Source organism: Triturus cristatus, chromosome 3_1, assembly GCF_964204655.1.
Source record: "Triturus cristatus chromosome 3_1, aTriCri1.1, whole genome shotgun sequence".
Classification (NCBI taxonomy): domain Eukaryota; kingdom Metazoa; phylum Chordata; class Amphibia; order Caudata; family Salamandridae; genus Triturus; species Triturus cristatus.
Window position 1 is genome coordinate 780,530,916 of NC_140583.1, and position 12,086 is coordinate 780,543,001.

Consider the following 12,086-nt stretch of genomic DNA (forward strand, 5'->3'; position numbering starts at 1 on the left):
AGACTGACACAGCTCCTGGGGATTGCACAATTTGTGCCCAAGCATAAACAATTTTTTTGCTTGGTTAAGGCTGTTATGATGTCCTTACCAGACTAGTTTACCCCAAGACCTTTTACACCCTCTTGTTACAGCTGCTAGAATCTATTATATGCTTTTTCTGTGGGGTTCAGTCTTATCTTAGCATTTGATGTAAATTCACCGTAAAACGACTTGACAGATGTTTTCTTATAATGGCACGCTATGTATCACAGTAGTCCTAGCTTTTTAAAAAACTGGCCGTGATGTTCACGGCAGCATCGCTTTTTATGCACTGATCTTATTCTTTTATATTACCGTTTTATGTTGCTGCCACCTTGACGGACTTGATTTTCTAAATAAAGTATTTAAACACGTGTCCTTGCCAGGCTATGGAAAATGAGGATGTAAATTAGGTCGATGATACATTCCATCTCCACTGTGATTTATTGGATATTGGAAAAGATTTTTCACGCTGAAGCATGTGTCTCGGAGGTCTTATGTAGCTTGGCTTCCTGCCTTGTTTAGATAACAGAATCAAAATACTCTAACATACTTCCAAATTCACTTTGTGGACTTTTTTTAAGTCAATGCAAACCGGCCAGTGGATCCAAGTGGTGAAAATAAGCTGTCCACTTCTACATGGTTCTTTATTCCCTAGGATGATCACGAGGGGAGTATTGAGGGAGGAGTGGGGGGGACACAAAATAAAATACTATGCTCCTTTTCCACTGGCTGCATCCCTCCGCCGCTTCTCCGGCGAGTCCTGGAACTAGGAAGCAGCCAGGCTCCCCATAGCCGATCACAACGTTGCAATGCAGCGTTGTGATTGGCTCCCCTAAGCTAATCACAATGCTTCAATGCAGCTTTGTAATTGGTCTGAGATGGGTACTGGGGGCCTGGGCATATTCCCTTACCAGGCTGTGTAACGCAGCCTGATGGGGAACATGCAAAGTGCACATGACTGCTTAACATGACTGTTTGGCCGGGCCAAGACGGCCGACCAAGCAGTCATGTGCACTTGGAGTGAGCAAACCACTCCTCTCCCTGTGCCTCCAGCCCTGCCCTGCCCCGCCCTAACCCAGCCCCGAACCTACAAAAAATAAAATGATAAAAACAGCATTTTTATCATTTTATTTTTCCTCCTCAAAGAGCAGTGGGGCGACGCTCCCCCGCCTTAGCGGAGGAGCCGCCCCTGATTACTGCCAGGAAGAATTGCTAACTCTGAATCCACCTCTTTTCAGGTGAAACCTGAACAGGAGTGATAGGTTGGTGAGTTTGTACAGATAACTGTCTTTTTCTTCAATCACAGGATCAGGATGGCTCTGTGTAACCGATCTCACACGTGCACTCAATCCAGTCTCTAAGTAGATGTGTGTTCACAGTGTTTACTTTTCCTGTATCATTTCAGTCATCTGGATCTCTTCTGCCATAACTTCATGCCTTATGTAGCATCATTCGGATAAAGACATTTTTCCGCGGAAAGGGCAACTTCACTTTAGAATTACGGGTGAAGATTAGGCCTGGGCGAAAATGTCGTTCCGTTCGCGGAAATTGCGATAATTTGACATTTTCGTGTTCCACGGAGAGCGCGAAAATGTCAAAATTTCCAGTTTCCGCAGCTTGGCGATAATTTGTTTCTTGCTCGCGCTGTAAAATAATACATTCTTGCGCGTGCGCGATCGCCTTACCTGAATCCCTGCATTCGCCGACAAGTTTTCTTGATCCGGTCGCGTTCTCCATGAGATGTTGTATTGTTTTTAGCCATTTGCGCTGTCTCGCGACAGTTCGCGCCCGCAGTGACGTCATGCGTCGCGCGATCACGTCTTTCTTCTCGCGATCATGCACCGCGAGAAGAGTGAAAACAAGATGGCCGCGCCCGCAAGCAACCGCATGGGTAAGTTGGCGAGCCGCGAACACGCAGAAAATACCGCGAACGGGCGGGAAAAAAACTTCCGCATTTTCGCGATATTTCTGCGTGTTTGCGGAGATTTTAAACATTTTCGCGATAATTTGCGAAAGTCGCTTTCGCAAATTCCGCCCACCCCTAGTGAAGATGTACACCGTGACAGCAAAAACATGATACTTCTATCTTTTCCCAAAAGAGGGCTCTGATATTAGTACCATTTGTGAATGAAAGCCCTTCACACAGGAGTGACTGTGGAATCCTTAAGATTCTCTCCCGCCTTTGATGCAAGAGGAAGTTTGCAACTCTTATAATAAGTGAGCCGACGTGCTGTGTTCCCAGTGCAGCTCCCACAGACGGGAGCATGCCTCATCAAAGCCACACATCAGCCTGGAGGTGCGGAGAGGAAGGTTCACCACAAACACATAAATGCCGTTCCTGGCAGAGGCTTCCCCACCTCCTAAGATGTAGGTGAAAATTACAGAGTGTCTATATTTAGCAATCTCATCCGTCTGCAGTTTTTCTGTGAGTGGTTTACTGAGTAACTCTGTAAACCCGAGGTCTGGCCGTCTCATTTTAAGTGGTCATGCATTTCTCACTGGGTCTAGGCTGCCTGGCAGAGGCTGAGTGGGCTAAATTTTTCCATTATTCACAGGTAGTCTTTTCAGGTACAGTTTAAAATGATTCATCCACAAATTAACCATTTCCTTTCCGCTAAAGCTGAAAGATTTCGTTTTTTCCTTTTTTAGTTGAAACATGATGATAACATTGCAGCAGCATATCTTTGGCACCTTTCTTAAAAAATGGGTAAATCTGTCCTATTAGGTGTACCCCTGTTTTTTGATATAGAGTTACAAAATTTTAGAGGTCCTAACGATTACCAAAGGTAACTTTTAAATGGTTTTTTGAAATCCTGATTATGTTTATGCAAATCCATTTCTTTATGGATAATTGTATACAGTGCATAATTAATTCCAAATGTAACACGCACTGGTAAAGCCAATAGGTCTCACGAAAGATATATAGGGTTTGGCAAGATGTGATAGCCATGTTGTACACCAGTGTGGCTGCTGCTCAGCATGGCTAAAAGTTAGTGCTTTGGTGTGGCGTGGGGTGGGGTTGAATGGAGAGGGGTAGATTGGAGTATGGTAGATTGGAGTGGAGGACTTGGGTAGATTAGCATGGTAGATTGGAGTGGGGTAGATTGGGGTGAAGTGGAGTAGATTGGGGTGGAGTGGGTTAGACTTGAGTGAGGTAAAATGGGGTAGATTAGAGTAGGGTTGATCGAGGTAGATTGGGACAGAGTGGGGTGGGATATATTGGGGTATAATGGAGTGGGGTAGATTGGGGAAGAGTGGAGTGAGGTGGATTGGAGTGTGGTAGATTAGTGTGTGGAAGGTTAGGTGGATCATAGTAGAATAGATTGGAATGCAATGGGGATAGATTGGGGTAGTGTTGTGTTTACGTTTGTAATAAATATTGAACAGCTGTGAGGGTGCATGCTCTGAATTCCAGTTTGGAATGATGGAGTGGACACCAGGACAGTTGCAGGGAAAAGCCAGACGAGGAAGATGTATGTTTAGATGGTGCTCTTTATTGGAGTAAATGATATATTAAGAATCACTTGCCTACTGTGATACTGTGATTACTTAGCAAAGTGGCAACAAAGAAGAGCAACCCATTTCTGCACCTTCACACGATTCAAGCGCAGACTATTTTCACTACTGGTATCATATGGAGCAGAGTTATATGCTTCAAAAGTGAGAAATGTCATACTACCTGAAATCAGTGGCATTTATCATTTAAGATGTCTACACTACGATCGTGGCCAGTAAGAAAATATAAGTTTAAAGATTTTGGAAGTGACATTACTCAGTACATAGCAGTTGATGGCATGGTTTAAATAGATGAAGGGCGCATGCAAGTACAAAGCTTACGCGGATTGCCAGTCGGGGTTTTAAATACATCAGAAACGTGGAGCGCAACATGCCGATGCATATCCGCCATATTGGATGTATAATTTGGTTTACAGTCTACTCAACACCACAGCGTGACACAGTGTGTGAGGTCCCGCCATATTGTATGTATAGTTTGGTTTACAGTCTATTCACTGCCGTTGTGGGACGCAATATGTGACGTGCTGCCATATTGGATGTAATATATCCTATTAAGCACTACAGCATTAGCAGTCCGTTACAGCCTAGAGTGTCAATAAGCAACATATCACCAGTTTAAGCAATTTGTGTACAAATTTTGTGACTCAATTTTATTTACCAAGCGCTCTCTATTTTCCTGTGTTTATCCAGTGGCGCTACTTTTCTGTAAGCATTGGTTGTCTCTTCAAGGTAAAACTATACATTTTGTGGCCCGTCTGCTCATATTATTGCGGGGCTGAAGAATGGACACTGATTAATACCTTACATTGAACTAGTCTCTTGAGACACATTTATAGTGAATTGTATTGGAGTGAAGAATGAACACTTTTGGTGTTTCACAGTGAATTAATCCCTTTTTAACTCTATTATTATTCTCAACATGTGTGCGCAGAATTTCTCTTTGGCTCCTCCATAATCCTTTTGGCCTGCTGGGGCACACCTTGCACGAAGTGGGCTGAATGGAAAGCCTTTTATTCAAATTATATAGATCACCATCTCCTTCAGGACTTCCCACAGTTTATTCCGTGAGACCAGGTCAAAGGTGGATTTAAGATCGACAAAGGCAGCATACATGCTACCGTTGCCGAGGGTGACTGTCCGCCAATAAATAAGAACAAATCGAAAGACCTGGTCATTGGTACTAATGAGGGCCGTAAAGACAGCCTAGAGGGGGATGCGGATAATAATTGCCTCAATCCATGTCTGGACCTTGGCCAGAACAAGCCTGGCCACCACTTTCTGTATGGAATCGATGAGGCTTCTTGGCCTATAGTTACCAGGCATGGATTTAACTCCTTTTTTGTATATGGGAATTATCTCCGCCCCCGCCAGGTAGCCAGGATGGGTGCTCCTTGTGCTATGGTGTTAGCAAGTAAGAGTATATATTTGGACTATTTTGGTCTATCAAACATGAAAATGTCCGCTGGGATACAATCTAATCCTGGGGCTCTAGCACTTGTTAGAGTGCTTAGGGCGCTGCTAACATCTACCTCATCAAATACCCTATCAGTGGAAAAAGGGTGGATGGGAAATGATGAATTATCGTCTGTTTCATCTTCAGCATATTGAGTAGAAAAGTGGCTAACCAACCCGTCGGGGTCAACATGATTTTCGGGTGGCTGGGCTACTCCTCCCCTACCCCATTTGACCACATTCCAAAACCATTTGGAGTTGTTACTGTCACAAGCGGATTTTAATTCCTGCCATCTATCCTCATCCCAATTTTATTTTGGCACCATAGATAACATTCTTGTAGGTGGTCCTAGCAGCACGCACTCTGGCCGCATCACCTGATTTGGTTGCTTCACCAAGGATTTTATGTGCACCTCTACAGGCCTGATTATACCAATAGTTTTTGGGGATGATGACTTTCGCCCTAGCCTTACCCTGTTTTTGAAAATGCCCACGGATTATCAAAAACAGTAGATTGTGCAGCTGCGTGAGTTCATTTGCCGATTCATGGGAGAAGTGGCAGGTCTCCATCAATGTGAGTGTACTCTCAAGCTCACTACTTATGATAGATAGTGTTTCTGGACATGCTATGATCCTAGGCCATTTAACTCTACGCATGTTGTTTGAGACTACGAGATCGCTAGTAATAGGTAAAATGACCAGTTGGACTGGTTCGCTAAGGTCCTTAAATGTGAACCGTGAACAGAGCGGATCATGGTCACTCTCTATACGAGCCTGATCAGCCATGTGTTCAAAAGGATGCCATAAATTCAGACTGATTAAGATGTAGTCAATGCGACTGGAATGATAACCATTGTTAAATGTGTTTGACCCTAGTCTATCGGAAGGGGAATCGACCATTGGCTGCCCTTAAACCATCCTCCAAACAGAGATCTTTTATTTGAATTGCTGCCTCTGTCCAGCGTTTAATCGGATGTAATTCCAAGAGTGGAACACCCCAGTGTTCATCCTTCACCCTCCCTAGGTTATTGTCCTCATTGTCAAGCGGTACGCATGTTGTATTGAAATCCCCAACAAGTACAACTCCGGCTTCCCCTGGGAGAGTGTCTAAAAGCCCACCTAAGACTTTGATAGTTTCGGATCTCCGACCCCTACTCAGATCTCTAGCATATACATTGACGAGACGATGGCACAGGTTCCATATGGACCGACCCCCACAGTAATCACAAGAATGTCTCAACATTCTGAGGGTATAACCCGGATTTTAAGAACTATATCTTGTTTAACCCAGATTGTGAGGCCCCCACAACGGGTGGCCTCTAACACCCTAAGTGGCAGGAATATGGTAGTTTAGGCAGCCGGGATGATGGAACGGCTCTGAGGACCAGGTTTCCTGGAAAGTGTTACAGCAAACAAATGATGGACGGAATGCTGACAATGCAAACATTCCCCCCCCAGTCAAAAGATCAGGGTTAAATCCATTGTTCTTTTGCCCACTACGCCACCCCAGTTTGGACCAAGCCATATGCAAATCAGTCTTGACCCTGTGCCTCATGGGAACAGTCCAGACCGAACTGCCAGGCCAGGTCCTCCCTGAACCAGAAACAAGCATCCTGGGACTGTTTGCCTGCCTTTATCTACTTTCAATTTGCCGAAAAAATCCTCTATTTCATGTTTTTTAGACCCTTCTTTTACAAATGCCAATCAAAGCCAAGTTGTCTGGTACCTCACCATGAAGGACATCCACGAAAGCACATCTATGCAAACCACTGTTGGACCAAGAGGACTGAGGCCGACAGTTTCCAGTGGTTGTCCAGGGCTGGAATCACGGTGTTCTGCTGACCTGAAGCAATGTGGTTACAAAGTGCCATCAGGTGTCGATGCTTTAAGGATGTCTGCTGTCTCGTGCTGAGCAGCTGTCATCCAGTAAATGGAGTTTACGTATTTTTTTTATTTTTTACTTCTCACTTTCACCTTACTTGTGCATTTCACACATGAGACGGGTTCGTACCTGTAGTGCTGCCGTTTCTAGAGACCTGCTTAAGAGCTCAATATTTGAGGCCTCTTCATGAGGGAAGGAAACTGATATTAAATGTTACAATACAATAGATAATGCAAATACGTATTATATTCCTAACCCAGCGCACAAGTAAATAGGTGGCCTGCTGAATACAGTCATTTTGCTAAGTGAGAAATACAACGCATCTGCCAAGCAAATCCGTTCGAAAACTTCCTTTAGAAACCTGGACGGTAGGTTGACGGAGGAGGGTCGGAGGCCTCGGCTATTACTCAACTGCTGCTGCTGTCTAGACAACTCTTACGGTCTCGATTTCCCAAAAGTGCAAGACAGAGCACATGAATCTCCCTGCCTTTGGATTATCCATTTGCTGGCTGGTGAAAGCTTTCATCGCCTGCTCCCTGGCAGGCGAAGGCTCATTGAGTTTCCAGGCTCTGCACGAATGATCTTGGCTGTCTTTAGGTATTTTGGTGTTGCAGGCGAGTTCATGTTTTTATCCTTTCACATCCATTGTTTCTGAGCGTGCAATCATCCCCTTTCCCCCAGTGTGTAAAGAAATATGATACATCAACAGTATGAACTTTTTTATAGTGTCGAAAAACTTAACGAAAAGCCTTTTGTATACTAAAGAATTGCAAAATATTTGAACGAGTCCTCGTGTAAAAGAAGTACTTTCACGTTTTACAAGCTTGTGTAAAGTGCAAGAAGCGCAGAAGTCAGAAGTAACTATATTGTATACTTGGTAATATTTTTTTTTTTACATTTTGTAATTAGTAAACACAATAGTTTAATTTTAGTGGCGGCTCCTCCGTTAAGGCACTGTCCCACTGCTTTTTAGCAGAGAAATAAAGAGAAAATAAAATGATAATAACTCGTACAATCATTGTATTTTCTCCTACTTCGCAGCTTTGCGTGAGGGGGCGGGGAAGGGGAGGAGTTGTCGCACCCTCCTACATGCGCAATGACTGCTTGCCGGCCAAACAGTCAGGCACAATTGGCATGCGCTCCATTCAGGCTGCATTACAGCCTTCATGGAGAACATGCCCAGGCTCCCAGTCAACGTCTGAGCGCCGAAACACAGTGCTCAGACCAATCACAATGCTGCTAAGCCATCTTTGTGATTGGCTGACTGGGAGCCTGAGTGTGTTTCTTGTTCAGGCCAGCAAGGAGAGGAGAGACGCTGTGAGGAAGTGGCAAAAAGGGACGTTTTTTTTTTTTAACACCGGCATCCCCCGCGTCCTCCTCCCCCCGCTGCCCCCGCCTCTTACCTCCGATCCGTTCCGGCAACGCTTTTTTATTTTTATAATATTGTTTCCTTTCTGTAAATTGTGGAAGCCAGGTGCATACGTTTCCCTAGCCAAAAAAAACTTAAGTGTAAGGTGCATAAAACATATGATAAGTCATATCACCACACTGTATTTCAGAGAGAGGAGAATCAGAAGGGCAAGAACCATGGGTTCAGGTTAATAACATAAATGTAAACAAGCAAAAAGCATTGGCAAAGCCAATCGGCCTTGCTTTTCGTTAGGGAAAGTTTTTGTAACAGGTGGGGGTAGCAGGCTGGCGTCTTTGAGTGATTGCCCTCCTGCTGTCTTAGAAAAGAAATCCCATAATGTAGCAGAAACATCTTGAGCGTCAACAGTATGGAAGCTGGGAATAAAGCCAGTTTCTTGACTAGATCGTATTAGTAGAGTGAAACTGTACCTTCAAAGATGAGTGTTATGAAAAGGATTCAGAGAATGAAGTTTAGGTTGTAAGTGATGAACTTAAAAAGCAGGCACATCAAAGAACTACATAGTACAGTGGTTCTTAACACGTGGCACCCCCAAAACCACTTGTTGTTTTCTACTGATTAAGGAATGAATCCAGAAACATGTGTCTAGAGTTAAACAGCACAGGCTGCACCAACAAGGTTGAAAACGTAATGACTACTACTGAAGTAAATGTTATTAAGCAATGCATTTACCATGATGCATTGGGGAAAATTGAGTGCTTGTATGGGAGGCAGTGTGCTCCCACCCTCTTTCAAAATGTGTAGATAAGACTGTAAGAAAGTGTGTTATCATTTAGGGTGGGCGGTCGCACTCATCAAGGAATAGTATCATTATCATAATGAATGTGAGCTCAACCATCTGGTAGCAATGGTACCGAGCAGACAGGCTTAACTTAGGGCACTGTGTAAGGCAATTAAGCAGTACCAAAACAGTAATAATGTGAAAACACCAAACACTGAAAATCCCAAACTGAATTAGAAAAATAAAATAGATTTTAATAAGAAAAATTACACCAAAACAAAAGAAATTCAATTAGGGAAGCCAAAGATAGGATTTTTTAACAATTTGTATGAAAATAGCGCTAAAAAGTGCTAAGTGCCAATGATAGTCTATTAGACAAATATACAGGGATCTAGGCACAATTTCAGTCTGACCTTAGTGGAGCCAGAGGCGACTTCTCCGTTTGAGCTGAGGAGCGTCGCCTCACTTATATTACCCTCAAAACCCCAGAAAAGCAAATAAAATAGTAATTCATTACCATTTTATTTTTCATCCCACGTCCTGAACAGTGCGCATGTCTTTTTGAATGGCCGTCGCACACGTGCACTTTAAACATCTCTATCCCAACTGTCTTAAGACAGCTGGGTTAGAGCAAGTGCAGTCCTCAAAGCCGTGCAGCACAAGTGAGTCTGCTCTCTCCAATCAGGGCACTGCTCTCATGCTGCATGTGAGCAGTGCCAGGATTGGTCAAGGAGTTTCCTGGTGGCCGAGCTGCAGTCGAAGAATGAAGATATCCGGTGCAGAGGATATCGTATTCGTGTTCAGGTAAGGTTTTTTATGTGTATATTGTTTTCACTTGCCTGTCCCCCTGTATCCGTAGATGCTAGCTGCTACTGGGTGGCACATGGGTTGGATACACCGAGCAGGTTCATCCCAGTTAAAGAGTTTACCTTCTAACTCTGTCTGTCAAATGGAACTCAAAATCCTTCTGCCAGGCAAGGCTGCAGGCTGTATCTGCCGAAGTCCTCTCGAAGTCGGATATCCATTAGGCAAGGCCCTGCTGAAGTCGTTAGCTTTGGCAGAAAAATCTGAGAGAGGAAAAATTCAAATTTCGTTCCCAGGGATGTCCTTGTGTCAGCACGATAATTGTGGCTCCTGTGTCCGATTAAAATTGCTACATTTCGACTTAGTCTCTTTTTTGGAACTTAAAATCTTCCAGCAGGACAAGGTTGCAGGCTGTATCTGATGATGATTTCCATGAGGCAGGATATCCTCTCACCGAGGGCCGACTGAAATAGATTTGCTGCTGCGGAGGAACCGCCGGCAGGAGAAACAGGTTTCTTCAGCCAAGCAAAAGTGCGCAATGGGTGGATTTGCTTGGGTGGTTGGTCCCTGTTCTCCAGAGTCTATAAACATTTTCTTGGTCCAACATTTCAGTTGTTAGGAGGAGACCAATTAAAAACAGCAGAGATTCCCAGGTCCTTAGGAACGGCACTTTGGGGTCAAGACTCATTCCAGCAGAGGCCACCATCAGGGTGCAGTCCAGGTCCCGTTGCTACTGGTCAGCTGGGCACTTCAATGCTTTAAATGGGCCGTTACTGTCAGTTACTGAGTACCTGCCCTTCTTTTTTTTTGGAGGGAGAGTACCTGCACTTCTCAGCAGAGGTGCAATACTTCTAATTGGAAAGTACCAACACTTCTCAACAGCAATTAGGTGCTCTGGGAAAGGGTACTTGAACTTCTCTTTTTCCAGTTAATGCACTGGGGCACTCTAGGGAAAAGGCCTCTCGCTGCTTGTGTCCCTGCAGTGACATAGGAGGTCAGCCAATGGACGCTTGGAATCCACATCTTTGTCCTGGGTACAAGTGGGAGAATGTCCAGCCCTTCAGGTCTCCTCCAGGTCTCAAACAGCTGGTGCAGTCCTTCTGCTCTTCCACAGGTTTAGAGAGTGTTCTGAGGAGTTGGCCTTGTGGTGCCACATTTATGGTTGGAAGTACATAATGCACTAGATGTTAGGTGGGTGATCCTATTTGCCCCAGGGAAAAAATCCCACAGGGAAAAAATCCCACAGTGTCCCTCACTCCTTAAATTCAAGATGGAGCAAAAACCCAGAGTAGAGTCTGTGTGCCTGCTCAGAGGTGTGGTCAGAGAAATGAGCAGTCACCTCCTTTGTAGTCAATCAGAACTGGTTCTGAGGGTAGCTTCCTCGCAATGGGTTAGGTTCCTACCTGAATTGGGGGACTAAGTGTTGCCTTCTCCATCTCGCACCTTTAATTTACTTGTGAAAGGGGAAGGCCTCTTTACGAATTAATTATGTTCCTGGGACCATCATATTAGTCTTCTTGCAATCGGAAGCAAAATTCCTCCCCACAACCAGGCCATTGTTCCTACTCTGTAAGCAGTTGTCATACCTCATTAACTTCAGGCAGAGAAAGGTAACCTTCTAAAAGTTACTTTTGCTAGGTATTTATGAAAAATTCAACTGCACCAATGAATTGAACTTTTAATAAATATGAAAAAATTGTCTTTGAATGACTACTTTGACTGGTTCCTGTCAAAAGTTACAGATTAACAGTTCAGAATCTGAACTTTGTCATGTTTTAGGATCCAGCTACAGCCCTGCCAATGAAAATAATTTTTGCATATGCTCCACTTTTAAATATCAGGCACCCTACCTTGTATGCAAAGTTGACTTAAGTATGACTTAATAATATTTAAAAGCAGGAATTTCCGCTTGTTAAAAAGGGACAGTTTAACAAGTTTGACAGCAAGATTTTAAACTGCTGCAGTCAGGCTACACATGATAATCCTGAAGCCTTGTTTTTCGGGCCCACCCTGTGGATGGCACAACAGGTGCTGTAGTCCACAGGTGCCATTTAACTTCCAGGTCCATGTAATAGGGACTTAGAGACAATTAAATATGTCAATCAGAGTTCTAAATCTAGCAAAATAGATGAGGCATCACACAAAACAATGTCTTTTTCACACAGAGGCAGCATCCTGCATGTACTATGTTATTCAAGGACTTGTGTAGACAACAAGGGTGCACTAAATTAATCTTATGCCCAGCTGGGTCAGAAGAAGGG